The sequence below is a fragment of the Zootoca vivipara genome, chromosome 8 (genome assembly GCF_963506605.1).
Source record: "Zootoca vivipara chromosome 8, rZooViv1.1, whole genome shotgun sequence".
In the NCBI taxonomy this organism is placed as follows: Eukaryota; Metazoa; Chordata; class Lepidosauria; order Squamata; family Lacertidae; genus Zootoca; species Zootoca vivipara.
The window spans coordinates 42,512,529-42,531,586 of record NC_083283.1 but is presented as its reverse complement, the minus strand read 5'-3'; positions in this window follow the sequence as shown (position 1 = coordinate 42,531,586).

The window sequence follows — 19,058 nt, the reverse complement described above, 5'->3', positions numbered from 1 at the left end:
CGGCAGAGATCAGGCAGCTACTCCTCCCTCTTTGATGTCATTCGAAAAGTCCTGACTTTATGTGATTTTTTTGTGTGTGGCTTACTTCAACATTTTTCAATATTCTATAGAAATTTAACAACTACTCCTCATTAGGTCCCCCACTCACATTTTACCATACCTGATAATATAAACAACTTATTAAATAAGGAATAAAAGGAATAAGAAGAGAAACCTGTGTGTGTGTGTGTGTGTGTGTGTGTGTGTGTGTGTGTGTGTCATAATAAGAACACATGAATAAGAAAGGATAAGGGATTTTGAAAGAACGATAGAACCAGCAGATTCAGCAAAAGACTGAAACTCTGGAACTAATTATTTCTCAAAATTGTTTCCCACCACCCAATTTAATGACTTGTTTCTTAGTCTCACTATTTCCTCTCTCTCTCTCTCTCTTTACATGTACTTCATTTATATTTCATTTATGCTCTTATGCATTGTAAATAAGAGTATAAAACTCCCCTCCACACACGCATTACTGCACTTGCCACACTGATCTAATCTGCAAGTGGAATATTGACAGCATGGCATCCTGCTCTGGGTCCTCTCAGGCCATAAAAAGATAAGAAGATTTCTGCTGGATCAGATCCTGAGATCTACGGATGCAAATTTATTAATGCAAAGTTAATAAAAAATAATATGCTGCAGGTGGCTTTTTGTTTCAAGAAGGAAAACAATAAGTGATAACTGGCTGAAATTAGAGGATGTTGTACAGGTGACAATTTGTGGCAATGCCCTAAAGGGACTATCCTGTACAGTGGTACCTCGGTTTATGAAAACAATTGGTTCTGGAAGTTTGTTCATAAACTGAAGTGTTCATAAACTGAAGCGAATTTTCCCATTGAAAGTAATGGAAAGTGGATTAATTCGTTCCAGACGGGTCTGCGGAGTACTCAACCTGAAGCGTACTTAACCCGAAGCATGGGTGTAATTGGTTCCAGAAGTCTGTTCATAAACTGAAGCGAACTTTCCCGTTGAAAGTAATGGAAAGTGAATTAATCCGTTCCAGATGGGTCCGCGGCATTCGTAAACCGAAAATTCGTAAACTGAGGTGTTCATAAACTGAGGTTCCACGTCTACTTATGTGTAAACTGCACAATGAAAAGTGCCCCTGGGTTAAGTGTCTCACCCCAGAAAACAGGACGAAGGTTAAGTATTCCTGATAGGTGCTCCAGCCTGCCAGCTTTGCCCTCCCCAAGAAAATCCATTCCATCCCCAGCCCCACCTGCTATTCATCCTAAACCCCAATAGTCAGTCAGCATTCCCTGGGCACTAAGTACATTCTGTTCTGAGTGGTCCCTCCAGGATTTTTTTCTTTTTTAAAGTAAGTTTTTTTCTAACTTCTGCAAGCTCACCACCTGTTAATACCTCCCTCATGTTGTGTAGATGGGCTGTGTTATGGCCACAGAAGGATCCACACTCACCTTTAAAGTAGGGGAGTTATTTATTTCCATGAGATGTATTTGGTGACACCACCAGAAGACAGTGATTCAAGTACATTTGAGAGTTTAGCTACATTGGCTTTATTCCTGCCATCCTTCCTGACATGTATCTTAAGAATGCACATTCAGAAAATTAATGAGAGTAGCTGTTTTAAGGCAGATCCTTCTTATCTGTGGCCTTGAAATAATCTTCAGTCTTACAGCTTTATGATTATCCCAACACGTTTATGTATTTTTAAAATATATGTACATTTTTTTCCAGGGCAGTTTATGAATTAAGATCTGACTGTTTCACAGAGGCAATATTCAGAAAAACAAGGAATGGCTTGTTAAGCAACATCATGATGATGGATGACTCCATTAATTCTATTTTTGCTTGAGCATGTCTGCATCTTCTAGAGAATTATCAGTTGTATTTAGTACCTACAGTTAGCAGCAGCAACAGTTTCTGAAAGCCCTTTATATCCCTCCCCCCTTAAAGAAATCCCTTCATTTTATACTTGCACGAATAGGCTTTGTTTTCCTTTTCTGATATTCTTAGAAAACTATCTGACATTAATTAGAGGTATACAAATAGATAAGAGAGTGGGGAAATTCTGGTCTGAAAACTTGTTTTTAATTACAGGAAAACAGAATCCCTATTATGCCAAAGCTACTTGCTGCACACTTCAGTTTATTCAGAAGCAAATGTCTGCATCAGGCTGAGGAGGAGGAGGTTCTTGGTCTGACCTTTTTCTTTGGTTATTGAATTTAGGTACAGCTAATTCTTTGTTTCTTGGCTTTGTGATGCAATTGAAAGAAAGGACAAGTTTGCAGTCGCTGCAGTATCAGAAGGCCGAGTGGAATGATGCTTTCAAGAGTGTCACCATTTCCTCCTCACTTGTAACATAGTCCTCATTTATTTATTTTACAATGTCCCGATCTTGAACATATGCATGTCTTCCATGTCTTCCCTAAAGCTATGGTGGAACTGCACTGTAGTCTGAATATGATTATATGAATTAGGGGCAAAGACCTTGGAGAACCACCTGAAGTTGACAAGCTAAGCAAAATATATGCAGAGAAAGTGGTGTTCTAACATGCATGGCAAGTTAGGAGATGGAGTTTAAGAACTCTGTCCAACCCCCAGCCTATTGAGATCAAGCAGACACCTTCACTATACACTTTTTGGAGCAGCAAAAAAAAATTCATTTAGAAAAACCTATTTGCATGCTTAGGAAGTTGAGGTAATTTTAACCTGTTTTAGTATTTTAACTTTTTTACATTTTAAAGTACTGTTGTATTTTTTCTCTCTCTTGATTTTATTGTTGTAAACTGTTTAGAGTTTGTTTGTTTTTTTACAATCAAGCAATGTATAAATTAAAAGAATTAGATAGATAGATAAATAAATAAATATTCCCTTGTTTCCTGAACAATTCAAGTTGTTATCTAGCTCCCTGACCTTCACAGAAGGTATCCAATGAAATGATATCCCTTATTCTGGCAAGAGAGTAAGGTTGCATACAAACTAAGCTGTTTGTATCACAAAAATACAGCTTTCCTCAAAATGGAATAATCCATTATTATCTGATATACTTTTGAAAACCCTCCCTTTCCTTAAGCTATCCATGCCTTTTCTTCTCTGCACATATCCCAGATGAATGAAGACGTGGTGGTTATGATCCTGGTATAAGGCCATCCATCATTCGGCAGGTTATAGATACACCCCCATTGCCAGAACCGATGACATCTGTTTTCACATGGACACACTGTGGGGTAATGCAGACTCAATCTGCAGTAAGCTTCCCCCACCACCATGATCACAGTTTCTCAAGAAGCACTTTTCAGGTGCAAAAAAATACACAGTAGATCTGTATTATGTATGGACTGCACAGAAATAACAAGTGCATAAATGTTTCTAGCATAAACTGTACATAGCCTAAATCAGCGTTTCTCAACCGCTGTTCCGCGGCACGCTGGCTGGTGTGCCGCGACGTGCGGCAACGAGAAGGGTGATTTGCATTGTCACGTGCCTGGCGGCCGCCAATACAAACCACTGGCCCGCCGGAAAGCAATATTTCTCCTCCTCTTTCCCAAAGCTCAGTGCAAACGAGCCTGGCGGCCGCCAATTCACAACACTATCCCGCCGGACAGCTTGTGAAGCCTTATTACAGGAGATTGCAACCAACACAGCAATTGGCAAGTGTTTCTTACAGTCATAATTATAGTCAATATAGGGCGGCACAGAGTTAAATTTTTAAACTTTTTTAATGGTGGTGTGCCTCGTGATTTTTTTCACGGAACAAGTGTGCCGTGGCCCAAAAAAGGTTGAGATGCTTAAATTCTTCAAGTTAAATAATAACTTGCCTGTGCACAATTACCGGTACCTTGTCAGGGAAAAGACTAGGAGAACACCTTCTTTCCGATATCATAGTTTGGTATCAGAACTGTTTTTCTTTGTTCTTAAGTATGATAGAATCACTCAGTTGGTCACTCCCCAACCTGCAGTTTGAAGTGAGACTGTCCAGAACAGGAAGGGAGGAAATCTTCTTATCAGGCTGGTAGAGAGAGAGCAATGTAGCACCTCATGGAACAGATTACCTGGTGGCAGGAGGTGTGTGTGTGTGGGGGGGTGTCCCCTTGTTAGATGCCTTCAAGAAGAAGCTGGACCACCATATCTTGGGGGTGCTCTTGGGAGTGCAACAAGCAAGCGGTTAGAATGGATGGCCTAAAAGACCATCCAACTCTAGGAGTCTAGTTGACTTGTACGGTAGTTCTGAGCGAAATCTTGGACTATAAGTTTTTAGTATACAAATGCCTGCCCTAGTGTTGATAGATAACACAAACCATCCCTTTGACTTAAAGGTTTTACAACTTAAATAGTGCTTGAAACATTCTTTGCTTATTGCTTCCTGTCTCATCTTCACTAGACAAAAATGTTCATTCCCAGACAACTACGTAGCACAGCATAAGTATTTGAATATCTTTGACGATAAGTTGTAGGGGAGGAAAAGATACCTCTCTCATTTGCAAATTCTATGCATTGGCTCTGGGAAATTAGAACAGCCAAAACAGCTTTTGGCTGCTCTGTTACCCTTTTCACTCTGTAAAAAAGTTGAGTGTCAATAAGATGACATTTCCTGCTTTAATTGTCACATGAATAGATTGTTCCTTCCCCCCATCCTCCAATAATTGCTGAATACTTTTACTGCCTAAATTAAAGTGACAGAAAAATATGGCAATTGCTAGCACCATCTATTGGTACAAACATAGAAAAATCACATTAATTCCAACAATATATGCATGCTTTCAGCATACAATTTGATAGGATTTATGCTGCTTTAATTGAGGTTTTTATGCATGTAAGAAAATGGATAATTTATAAAAGCATCTATTTAATAGCTACTATCTGCATTGTTTTTGGATGCATTTGCAGATTTCTATAAAGAAATGACTGTTCTTAAACTGGTAAAAGATGAGGTGTTTTTTTTTTAAAAAAAGTTACAAATACCTCAGCAATCCCTATCATGCATCAGCCTCAGCAGGGGGATTAAACATACATGGAAAGTAATCAGTTCTCCCTGGTTTAGCTGATTTGTAAAGATTTTATGCAGATGAAATTTAAGATTAATTATGGGATAACTCATGGGCAATTCACATGAATATTTGGGGGGCTTAATTTACATCTGTGGTGCCTTTTTATTGAGCATAGATTCAAATATTGAGATAATGAAGGAGTGTCTGAGCATTTCATTCTGAAATGATCAGTTCCCTGTTAAGTGCTCCTTTGTAAATGATGCCCCTGAAGTGCTTTTGGTGGCCTACTAGCTAAATTGCTGAAGCCATCTTGCACGGATTCAGATCACCATCCATCTAGCCCATTACTGATAAATTTGATTGACAGCAGCTCTCCAAGGACTAGCACAGCTTTCTGAAATCCTTTTAGCAGAGAATGAATCTGGATTCTTCTGCATGAAACACATTGTTCTTCCCCTATGACTCTTTTCTGAAAGGTCGTGGACACTTGATGACGCATTCAGATTATGGCCTGCCACCTCAATGCTTAAACCATCTTAGCCATTAGTCAGGGATGATGAGAGTTGTAGTCCAACAACATCTGGGTTTGGGATCAGATGGTGACCATGCCCCTTTCCATATGCAGTGGTACCTTGGTTCTCAAACTTAATCCGTCTTGGAAGTCCGTTCCAAAACCAAAGCGTTCCTAAACCAAGGCGCGCTTTCCCATAGAAAGTAATGCAAAATGGATTAATCCGTTCCAGACTTTTAAAAACGTTTGAATAGAATGGCTGACCCTGCTTTAATGTATGTGCTCCAAAGTCTGTAGAAACAAGCCACATGTTGACTTGTTCTTAATGTGAGTATGTGTTGACTATCATGTGTGATCTTTACAACAGGTACTTAACTACAGCATGTGGTTGTTGTTTTTCATGTAATTGCAGGTGGCTAAGACGCATGTGGCGCTGTGGGTTAAACCACAGAACCTAGGACTTGCTGATCAGAAGGTCGGCGGTTCGAATCCCTGCAGACGGGGTGAGCTCCCGTTGCTCAGTCCCAGCTCCTGCCAACCTAGCAGTTCGAAAGCAGGTCAAAGTGCAAGTAAATGAATAGGTACCACTCCAAGCGGAAAGGTAAATGGTGTTTCCGTGTGCTGCTCTGGTTCGCCAGAAGCAGCTTTGTCATGCTGGCTACATGACCTGGAAGCTGTACGCTGGCTCCCTCGGCCAATAACGCGAGATGAGCGCTGTAACCCCAGAGTCGGTCATGACTGGACCTAATGGTCAGGGGTCCCTTTACCTTTACCTTTAAGACAGATCGCTAGAACTGTGATATGTCACCGTCACATAACCTCATTGCATTTTGTGCATTTCTTCACACACCCTGCAGATTGATAAGCAGAAGAACACACTTTGATTTCATGAAAACTGGATGTTGCATGAAAAATGTAAACAACATTGTGCACATTATGAAACTTGAGCTACAAAAAAGAAAAGGGGAAGAGTCAAATGCGATTGTATCACAGCACAGGTACTGTTTTGTTTTGTTCTTAATTGTATTTGGGAGGAGGGAGGATTTGGCAGGGAGAAGAGTATTATCCTTTGTTCTGTAGTTTCCTCCGAATGGAAAGCAAAGGACACATTCTCCATTAATTTATTTTCTGCCCCCTGCACAAAACTGTGATTATGGGTTTAAGGCGCTGGGCTTTGGGAATGAGGTGTTAGGGCTCTGAAAGGGTCCTAGAGCCCTCCCTTCTTCTTCCCAAAGCAGGGCAAGTACTTACGACTCTTTGGAGAAAAGGCAGGAGGATTCTAGGACTCACTCCGAGCACTCAGTGAAAATTGTAGTGCAGAATCCAGAAAAATAGCTAGATTTTAAAATAAGGATGTGACCATCTGTAAATTTTGCATTCAGTTAAATGCAGCAGAAACCCATCATAGCTGGCAAGTTTTCCCTTTTCTCGCGAGGAAGCCTATTCAGCATTAGGGAAAATCCCTTAAAAAAAGGGATAACTTGGCAGCTATGAAACCCATGTGCATTTACACAAAGGTAATTTCCACTGTGGAGAGTAGGGCTTACTCCTATGTAAGTCTTCACAGGATTGCTGCATTAAGCATCACTTTTTATCCTTAGGACTCTGTTCAATAAGGGATTTAACTATCATGCGGCATTTATTAAAGTGGCCAAACAATTCTTGGATGACAACAGAACCTCCTTCCTGATGCAAATAATGTAGTGGGGGGATCTGGATCAGGACCACAGTGTGGGCTAAAGTCCTCTTTTGCTCTACTTCATGCTCCTGATGTGGACTGGGACCCCCATGACCGCTGTTTACTGAAAAACAGCACACATTTCATAAAGCTGATAATTGCATGTTGAACATCTCATCTGCTTTGGACCAAAGTGGGAGTCAGCAAATAGATAAAAAAGATCCTGCAACATGGATGGACTCTAAATTTGCAATGGGAAAAAGTTTTGAGGAGGCCAAGCAGCAGCTATGCCATTTCCAGCCTAGCTTGAGAATCAAGAGCTGTTGTGTGAAATGCTGCAATAAAAACCACTTCCTGGCTCCTGTGGGTATCTTTAGACCAGCTGTCATGAGCATTTGCCCTCAGGGTCAAGAAAAGAAGCCTGGATAAAATAAAGCCTTGAATACAACGGTCTACATTCATTACAAAAAAATATTTTCATTATGTTTCCTGTGTGTAGAGAATTATTTTCTTTTATTACTCTAAGCTGGCTTTAGACATCAAGGGAGCCTGTAGCTGCTGGGGGCTGTCTTTAAAAGCCATTTTACAAAAAAAGAAGAAGAAGCCAAAATGAAAACAACGATGGAACATAATGAGTTTTTGATCCAGGGTTTCCATGAAATTTTATGAGGAAAAAGGTCTTCATTGTAATCTAATGAAAATGCTGCCCCTTTCCCTAAATGTCATTTTCTCTAAAGAACCTGCATCACCTTGTTGTTGTTTTGTTCTCTACATAAAGGCAAGGATTGCCCCCATTCCACATTTTTTCTGCCCCCTATGACATTTCTTGCTGACTTCTTTAGATTGGATTCCTGCAGTTCTGAAAGATAGAACTGAGCAATAGAGTTGTCACAGCTTACTCACAGAATCATAGAGTTGGATGGGACCCTGAGCCCAAGCTCCTCCAACGCAGTAATATGCAGCTGTCCCTTAAGCTGTCAAACATGCAACCTTGGCGTTGTCAACACCATGCTTTAGCCAACTGAGCTACCTCTTGCCGCACAATTCCCCTTTGCTGTGGTTCAGTAAAAACCAGCAGTCTTGCCTCCACCATGTATTGGGTACAAAGGGGACTCAAGCTGAAACCATTTTTAAAGGAAACAGTCTGAAGCATCGTCTCTTTGTTTGATCTTGCTTGCAGAAATTCAGCTGTATAGTTTCACAGTTTGGGAAATCCACAAGCAGGATTTGAGCACCAGAGCACACTCCCATTCTGTGGTTTTCAGAAACTGGTATTTAGAAGCAATACTACCTCCAACTGTTGGACAAATTTGTGGAGGATAAGGCTATCAATGGCTACTAGCCATGGTGGTGATACTGTGCCTCCAACAGTCACAGGGAACTGTTCTTCTGAATACCAGTTGCTTGAAACCAAAGGTGGGGAGAGTTTTCTTGTGCCTGGTTCTGGCTTCTGGGATTCCCACAGGTATCTGCTTGACTACTCTGAGAACATGATGATGGACCATTGGTGTGACCTAGTGGACTTTTCTTATGTTCTTATGATCTATCCAGTGATGCAGGAGTTGGCTTGACAGCTTGCTTCCAAACACCAGCCCCTACTGTTCACCTCTATGGCTGATAAAGACAATGTGAGAAACCCAAGGGCTGGGGAAATGATGCGGTCTATTTGGAAATACAGTGGTTCCTTGGGTTAAGAACTTAATTTGTTCTGGAGGTCCATTCTTAACCTGAAACTGTTCTTAACCTGAGGCACCACTTTAGCTAATGGGGCCTCCTGCTGCCGCTGCGCCGCTGCCACACGATTTCTATTCTCATATTGAAGCAAAGTTCTTAACCTGATGTACTATTTCTGGGTTAGCGGAGTATGTAACCTGAAGCATCTGTAACCTGAGGTACCACTGTATAACTATGAATGTTACTACTCACTGCAAGAAGCAATGTTACAGGGAACCAGGCAGTGGGCCTTCTTGGTAGTCGCATCTGCCCTGTGGAATGCCCTTCCATCAGATGTCAAAGAAATAAACAACTATCAGACTTTTAGAAGATATCTGAAGGCAGCCCTGTTTAGGGAAGCTTTTAATATTTGATGAATCATTGTATTTTAATATTCTGCTGGAAGACACCTAGAGTGGCTGGGAAAACCCAGCCAGATGGGTGGGGTATAAATTTATTATTAGTAGTAGAAGTAATTGTAGTAGTAGTATACTATTTTTTACAGAGTTTGCATTGCATTTTTACGACTTTCATGGTGTGCTAATGGATTTGATTCCATCACCCCTCCCCCCTCCCCCCATTCTGTACTTTTCATTCTAACTTCTTTGCAAATATCCATGTTTGACTGACAGTATTATGGCTCAGGAGACACTTTGAGCCGGAGTCTCGTACTTAAGAATTTTCTTCCCCATCATCTCAAATGTCATTTCTGAAACATTTATCACAAGGCGCTGTCATCGGACAAATAATAGGGCTGCGCGATAGCAGATCAGATACCTGCAACCTTCCTACCCCCGCCCCTTTCAGTGACAGGTCCTACTGTTGGTGACTGGAGATAATAGGAGAGCGCAGATCTGTCAACAGATACAAAGGAGGGACACAAGCCACTTTTGGAAATAGCGCCGCACATCCTTGCTGAAAGTGGGATAGATATCAGTGCTGAGGAAGTGCAGGTTGAAGGATAGATGGTGTTCCTTGGGAACTGATAGTACTGTTTGTATAACTCTCATTGACTTGAATGTGTTCCAGTGCAGTAGCATCAAAGATAACAGTCATGTAGTGCATTTCTGGGAAAATTTACCCAATTCGTGCTCTCGCGGAGAAAGGTCAAATTGAATCCTCCTCCTCTGTAAAGATTTCTATGACTCTTGCTAAATGGATTATTTCCATTTGATCTTCTTCTTTTGCAGGGAGGGTGGGTAGGAAATCACAGCCACTTTTGCATGAGTTTTGCATGTTCTTTCCCATCACACAGCACACCCAAAGAGTTGATCATGCCATCTGTGAATGTGAAGCCATTTGGAACGGTTATTTTTACTGCGTCCAAATATATTCGAGCCAACATAATGAACAGAAATGAAGGTATGGACCCATTCCCGACTGCCAGCATTTCAGGAAGGCCTGATGAATTACAGTTACAAGGAACAGGGGTGGGAATGAGATAAGGAAGAGAAGGGAGGAAGCAACAAGATAACACAATTATTTGATTGAAGCACTAGCATGTTGTAATAGTTTAGTTATGAGGTTACAGTGCTGTGCTGCTAAATTTACCCTTGATTTTTATCATGAAGAATGCAGACACACGCAGCAAACCAGGAGGGCCCAAGACAACCAGCTCTAAAATATGCACTATAGATATGGGATCATAGGGAGGGAATGCCTGGTGGGAAAGAATGCCAAGACACTTGACATCACTTGGTCCTTATGTTAAGGCAGAAATGGAAAAACACACACCATGCAACTATTTATAAAGGTTTTAAAAACAGATGTTTCATGTGGGTGGTTGTTTTCTTTGGAGACACAAGACCCTCACAACTAAGTAATACATTCAAAAGGATTTGTGGCTGCTAATGAGGTCAGGGCCTGTTATTAACATGGCAGGCTCAGCATGCTAATTCAAACAACGTCCACGTCTTCATAACAGCACAATGTATCTACTCCATTTTTTTTTGGGGGGGGGTTGTATTCAATGCATTCTTTAAGTATGCACTTTAGATCAAATTTAAAGTGACACATCTGAATCCAACACACACATGGCATGGGCTTTGCTTTGGGAGATGAATTAGGAAGGAAGTGTAGATTCTTCTTCCCCACTTTTTAATGCATACTATATTGTATTGAGGGACACGGGTGGAGCTGTAGTCTAAACCACAGAGCCTAGGGTTTGCCGATCTGAAGGTTGGTGGTTCAAATGCCCGCGGCGGGGTGAGCTCCTGTTGTTCTGTCCCAGCTCCTGCCCACCTAGCAGTTCAAAAGCACGTCAAAGTGCAAGTAGATAAATAGGTACCGCTCCAGTGGGAAGGTAAACGGCATTTCCGTGCGCTGCTCTGGTTCGCCAGAAGCGGCTTAGTCATGCTGGCCACATGACTCGGAAGCTGTCTGTGGACAAATGCCTGCTCCCTCGGCGAATAAAGCGAGATGAACGCCACAACCCCAGAGTCGTCTGCAACTGGACCTAATGGTCAGGGCTACCTTTACCTTTATATTGTCCAGGAGTAGGGTCAAAATCAGGAGCTGTGCCTCATATAATGGATGGTTCAGGTGCTCAAATAATAGGAAGGCAGCTTTTCAGAAAAGACCAAGTTTCAAGGAGACAGAAATGCTCAAAGGCAAGAAGCAAGCAAGATTAAGTCAGGGATTGTCCAGGAGGTGAGCTTTCATCTCGCACCAGGAAACGCTTTCTTCTAAACCCCTTTTGTAAGGGTTGGGTGATGAGTGGCTGATTTAATCAGCTGCTGCAGAGGCTTGCCTTTCAGAGTGTTTATAGAGGGAAAGAGTCAACCGGGCGAGCTCTTACAGAACCAACTTGTCATGGCCCTTGGGTCATCCTTTCATCCTTGCTGAAAGGATAAGCCTGAAGCCAATAGGGATGCAGTGAACAGCTATGGGGTTCATTTTAGGGACTGAAATCCCAGGGTCACAACTGCAAAAATGTCACTAAGATATAGCCACAGTCATTCAGACAGTGGATCCATCATCATTATTTTTAACAGTAGTTCCTGCCATGTAAGAAATTCCTCAATGAAGCTTATTTGTGTAGGATAGGGAAAGACCTGCAGGAGCACAACTTGTGCAGCAACAGCCTTCTGTCTGGCACAATGGCCATCCCATCAGTAATTTGAATAGAGAGCTAGGATGGACAATACCCTGGCACCCTGAGCAAGCCAGTGAAAAATTAAAGAAAAGCACAAGGCTACCTGCTTCTAAAGCAGAAACATTGTACCATTAAGCCAGGTTTCTGCTGTTAAATGGAGGGGAAAGGGCAATCATGCAGGATCTAACTCAACACGTGGAGTAGCATATAAAATAAATTGTGCCCTTGTGAATTGTGCATATTCATTTTTTGTTAACAATTTTGGGAACAATTTTGAGAGGTGCATAGTAAAAAAAAAAGCAAACATACCTTTTAATTAGCAAGCATTTGGGAGGAGGGATACACCTAGTTTTCCTGTCTGATGTAATGCAACCGTATTGCCTGCTTGGTGTCAGAAGAAGCTACTAGACAGCTTGTTTTTCCTTTGAAATAAAATAAAATGCAGTGGTTATTTTGAAAATGTAGCATATTTTTTTGGCACCTGAGTCCACAAAGCGATTCACCTTGTTAAGAATGCAGTCCAACTTGGGCATGGGAAAGCTTACCCCATCATCCCTGTTCATCTTGTAATTTTGGAAGTACACAGCTATTTCAAGGCTTTCCCTTTAAATAGATTTTGTTTATTTTGTATTTCTTCTAAGCTTCTATTTTTCCAGGGCTAATGAAAGCCCCTTGTACAAATCAGTGCTCCTGAGCTCCCTCTATATGCAAAGTTTTCACAACAGAAAAGCATTGCAGGAAGAGATGTGTTAGCAACTTGTTCTAATCCAGTTATTACCTTTTTATGGAAGGAGGGAAGCTTTTTTTTTTTTTTAAAGTTTTCTAGTTTTCCAGAACTGCTAGTTCACTCTTTTGTAAAGCATGTATCTTTGCTATCCTCCTGGCAATAGCAATAGAGTCTCTGTCCACGAAGCCCAATATAATTAGTCTCATCCTTTGCACCTTTTCCTTTGGTGTGCTGCATCCCTATGGTAACAATAATTTCACCTTGTCACTTTGCCTGTTTTTGAGCTTGTGTTTACTGAAGCAAAGGCCGTAGATCTGGAATCTGATTAGGACGGATGTGCCAGAATTGTGTCTCTGAAAGCAGGTGTGGAGTTAGTAGGAGCTGACTGACACAGCAGAAGGCCAGGATTGTTGTAGAGGTGCCTGCAGTGTTCATTAGGATGTCTCTTCCTGACTTTCCCAAGTGTGGTGCCGATGTTCTCCTCTGGTGGGGTTGTTCCTCAGCTGCGTTAGTGATGAAATGTCATGAAGTCATGAGCACACCGGCAAAAGAAATGGGTTCATGAAAGCTAATTGCTTAAGTGAAATGACTGTCCAAAGCTGATGTGATTTTCAACTTCTGCAAAGAATGTGGAGAAACCCAGGTTTGAAAACAAACTTTTATCAAGCAGCTGTATAACTGCATTTTTATTTTTATTTGAAGGATATGGTCTGCCCAAAGTTAAGCACATTCCGTGTATGCCCACTGATTTCAAAGAGGCAGGTAAAGTGCTTCCTTCACTCTTTCTCATGGTGGCTGTGGAGGAGCCAGAGAGAAAGCTATAAAGTGGAGGGGGGATAAGGGGTGGCAGTGTGGGGCTGAGGCGGCTTGGGCAGGCAGTGGCAGTAGCATGGGGGGCAGATTTTGTAAGAAAAAGTTTGAGGGTATGCCATGAGACGTTCTGACTATTCAATAGTAAAACCTGGGCAGCCACATTTTTGTTCATCCAATCCAATATAAGATTCAGAGGAATTTGCTTCTGAATGAAGATGCTTAAGCATCAGCTGGCCTTCCAAATACCTTTTATCTAAGTTAATTCACACAACTACTGAGAGTGTTAAGAATCCTTCCTTCCTCAGATAAGCAGACAGGTGGGAAAAGGAAAGGGAAATATGTGAGTGCATGGACAGACTTATTAGAATTGCTACTTTTTTCTTCTTCAGAGGGTATATCGAACATTTCATTGTTACAAAGCAGGGATAACTTGAAAAGCTAGAAGGAGGCGGGATGTTCATGTTTGCATATTATTTGAGTATTGGGTGATTGGAAGCACATTATTTAACAGCTTATTTAGGAACTCTTCCCGGTTGCTTGTAATTCCATCAGGCTCCCCTAACCATGACCGTAGCTCCTCAACATCCCATTAGGCTGCTGGAGAGGGTAAGATGAAAAGCAGAAACCCTATCACAGACACTCCCAAACTTTTCCAGATGTTTTGGACTACAATTCCCATCTTCCCTGACCGTTGGTCCTGCTAGCTAGGGATCATGGGAGTTGTAGGCCAAAACATCTGGAGGGCCACAGTTTGGGGGTGCCTGCCCTATCAGCTCCACTGAGAAGCCAGCTTCATAAGATGTTTCCCTCCCACAGCTGCCCTCCACAGCAGCCATCCCACCAAGCTACAGAAAAGGGAGAAAAGGGAAATAGGGCAGGTCCACCCAGGGCCGTCTCAAGCCGGTCGGGCGCCCTGGCGCCGTGGCGTGGAGATCGGCCCGGCGCCCCGCACCACCGAGACTACCCCTAGAGCCGGACCTGGGTCCACCAGAACTGCTTCTGTTCTCCTTGAACTGTTTCCTTTCCAGCATATAAAAACTTTGTAACTAAGAACTACTGCTTGACTTTTCTCTCTCTGTCCTCCTTCCCAATCCCTTTTCCTCTTGTGTCATGTCTTGTTACTGTGGGAGCTTTATTCAGATAAAGCCCAAGGTTAAACGTCTCAAACTAACAAACTAACACTATCACATGCTTGTAACATATTTTCATGTTTTGACAATTGGGGTATATCTTATCTTTCTCTTAATGGCTAAATGCAGGAGCCCTGAAAAATGGCCATGTGTGTAGGAGGGAGGAATGAATCTGACAATTTTAGTGACTGTCTCTCTTTTTTCCAATCTTAAGTTTAGTTCTTCACATTTCCACATCAGTTTGTGATATTATTCTTCAAGTCCTCATAAAAATTCATCAGATTCTTAGAACAATTTGTTCCTAATATACAATGTTTATGCCATTTGGCCTAATACATTCATTTTTACAAAGCAATTTTCCTTGACATAATGTATCTTTGTAGGTTTTTTTTTTTACTAATATATGCATTGGTGTACACATTACTTGGCTGTGAGAACTGCAGTACAAAATTAGGAGAAGTGTGAATTTTGAAGGATGGCTATTTCAGTTCACATATTGTTTCAGAAAGTGCGGAGTAAGTAGGTTTGCCTTTAAATGAAAACTGAAGCACACACACACACACCGGAAATCTCTAGTGTGCCGTCAACCTTGTTAGTTCTACAGGAGGAGTTGTAACCCTCAGAAGCACTATGGAGAAGTTTATATCTTAGGAAAATAAAACTGAACCACCAGCTTATCTCATTTGACTCATGGGGATATTTTAATAATGCTTACAATATAAACATACACTACACAAGATACACACCTCCCCAGCACTGCTCAAAGGGTTCTGACCAAAGAGATTATTATTATATTATAGAAAGCGAATGCACAAGTGGCTTGTGAAATGTGGAGAAGGTGTTTGTGGGTATCTGCTGCAACAAAATAGACCAATGTGAACTGTGTGCAACTCACCACACTGGAGGTTAATGTGTGCAAAAATATCATTCATAGAATCATTCATGCAAGTTACTTGTACACCCATTTGCACTTTCCACTTGTGGGGGGGAATTCCCTTGGGGGTTTGGTATAAAAGCTCACATCAGGTTCCCATGTGGTCAGACTTTATTGAATAATGAATTACAGGACAGAGTCCAAAGAGTCTGTAAGAGCTTTTCATTATGACTCATGCTATACAGTATAGGGGAAAAGACACTGCATTGGTTGTTTCACCCTCTCCCCAACCACCTTCTGCCACCCTATCACCACACCATCTCTTATCCTACCACAGTCCTTGGAAACACTCAACTCATTTTTTTTTTAAAAAAACACTTTTATTTGCTATGCAGATAACTCACATCTTAGGCTATCTTACTTATGCTTATCTTAGGCTTATCTTACAGTGATCATGGGTTCCATGATCATGGGTTCCATGATCACTGCAGATGGTGACAGCAGTCACGAAATTAAAAGACTCCTGCTTCTTGGGAGAACAGCAATGACAAACCTAGACAGCATCTTAAAAAGCAGAGACATCACCTTGCTGACAAAGGTCCGTATAGTTAAAGCTATGGTTTTCCCAGTAGTGATGTATGGAAGTGAGAGCTGGACCATAAAGAAGCCTGATCGCCGAAGAATTGATGCTTTTGAATTATGGTGCTGGAGGAGACTCTTGAGAGTCCCATGGACTGCAAGAAGATCAAACTTATTCATTCTGAAGGAAATCAGCCCTGAGCGCTCACTGGAAGGACAGATCATGAAGCTGAGGCTCCAATACTTTGGCCACCTCATGAGATGAGAAGACTCCCTGGAAAAGACCCTGATGTTGGGAAAGATGGAGGGCACAAGGAAAAGGGGACGGCAGAGGACGAGATGGTTGGACAGTGTTCTCAAAGCTATGAACATGAGTTTGACCAAACTGCGGGAGGCAGTGGAAGACAGGAGTGCCTGGCATGCTCTGGTCCATGGGGTCACAAAGAGTCGGACACGAATAAATGACTGAACAACAACAACTTATGCTACAACAGCTTTACATGGTTGGGGAAAAATAAATAAATGGAGAGCAGAGGAAACCCACTCTCCCACACACACACACACCTGTGCAAAGTTGCGATCACAGCCTTACCCAGCTTTGAGAAGGTGGTGTGAGGGCTCTGGCAGCATCCCAGAGCCTTCTCACTGGCTTTCCAAAGCCAGGCAAGTGAGGTGCCAGCTTTTTGCAACTTTGCTTATATGCATGTTGGCCAGGAACACCACCCCCATGTAAGTTGCAAGGTACTTTTTGTATGGAGCCCTCTTTGTATCTTATCTTTTGTTGTTTTTCACTCTGACATTCAGCTGTTTGGTTCTTCCTAAACTGATTTTTACCAGTTTCGTGGTCAGGCTGCACTCTTGTTTACAAGACACTAGCTTCACTGATACTGGGTTTTACAGAAACTCTTACTTCACACTGAACATTTCAGTAGAGTATGAGATTCTTAATCTCAGGGTTGTTGGTTCAAGCCCCACGTTGGGCAAAAGATTTCTGCATTGCAGGGGGCTGGACTGGAGAAGCCTTGTGGTCCCTTTCAGTTCTATAATTCTATGATCTTTCAATTGCAGGCCCCCTGTTTGTGTTCCTTTCTTAACCTACAAAGCACTCCATAACCAAATTCGACTAAGCCTCATACATGTAGGAACACAGAGAAACACTCTTTTCCGAAGGCCCAATTTGCATTGCATTCAGGAGCTTCCCTGAGTTAAAATATATCGAACTATTCCACATTGTTGAGCATGAGAACTCCTGGTGTCTTTCTTCGGTGTGCTTGGCAAGCAGACTGCTCCCTTTCCCCATTTCCTTTTGCTACTAATGCTATCAGAGCAATGCTGTGCCGTGGTCCCATGGGGACCAAATGTCAGTTTTCCAGATGGCGAGCTGCCAGTCCAGCGATCGTGTTGAAAGCCACTGAGGGAATTTACTTTTATTGCACAACCAAAGAACATCACTTCATAATACACCTTGTGTACATGATTGGGGCACAACAATGGACTGGAGTAGCCAGGAGAAAAGCGAGGCTCCTCTAATGTCTCTTTATGGGTCATGTTTTCAGGAGACTCCTGCAGCTGCTTTAAGTTATTGCCCGTGTGCTGGGGGAAGAAAATCCCTTTTCATAATAAGCAAGCAGTAAAATACCCAGAAAGGAAACAAACCATGGGAAGGCTTCTTTCAGGCTTGGAGATTTCTTTCTTTCTTGAACTACAACGGAGGGAAAGGAGAGAGGGGGAATCTTTAATCTGAGGGCCCCTTTATGACTATTACTATCCCTTGTCTGTAGAGGAGAAACTTGACTGCATCAACATAAGGCCAGAGTCGATGCATTGCATTTCCCATCATTAATACCACAGGCTATTATCTTTATTAAGATTGTGAGTTATTATCATTATGTGCCACGGAGGAGAAATTAGCCATGGGGGAAAATTATACTTTAGAAAGGGTGAGGAGGGTGGATGGGAAACCAGGGGATTTGTCTGATCAGTGCTGCTATTTTGGAAGCTGAACACAATTTTCTAAATGTGTGAGCTTAGAGAGCTATATGCAGTTTATGTAAAGTTTCGGCTGTGTGGCAGTTGAAAAGAGTTTTGTTGCTAACACTGAATTTGCAGACAATGCCCTGCTTTTCATTGTGAAAAAGTGTAATGAAATGAGAGGGAAGGGCTGCAACTTAGTAGACCATTTGTTTTGCATGTGGAACACCTCAGGTTCAATTCCTGGCATCTCCAAGTAACCCTGGAAAACTGCTGCCAGTCAGTGCAGACTATACTGAACTAGATGGACTGATGTAATAATAAGTAAAATATGATTTCTACAGTGAAATGTATCCCATGTGTGGCATGCACACACACATCAATACCTATCTCTATTTCTATCTCCATGTCTATCTCTATGTATGATGTGGATTCAGCATTTTATTCATTACTAGCTGACCTGGCCACACTTTGCTGTGGATTTTTTTTTGGGGGGGGGGTATTGATGTCATTTGTGTTTTGAATGGTAATGGTTGCATAACTTGTTTTTGGTTAGTGTTTTGATGTAATATGCTTTTCCGGATGTTTCAACTTTGTGCTTGTATTTATGGTTTTTATTTTTATTTTTGTTCTTCTTATGATTGTACATTTTCATTTGTTTGTTTTGGTAGTTTTATTTATGTTTTTAATTTTAAGAAGTGTGATTTTCCCCACCCTGTTCTGATTCATGACGTTTCCTGTCTCTTCCTCCCCCCACCACCGGCTTATCCCTGTGATTTTTACTGTCTTCTCCCCACCCTCGGTTTATCCCTGTGATTCCCCCTCTCCCGCATGCAGTTGTTACATTAGATAGATAGATAGATAGATGATAGATAGATGATAGATAGATAGATGTGGCTTAATGGGTTTTTTATGGCGGTTTTTTTAGAGGTTTGTTTATTAAGGTGTTGTTTTGTTTAGTTTTGTAGGGTGTT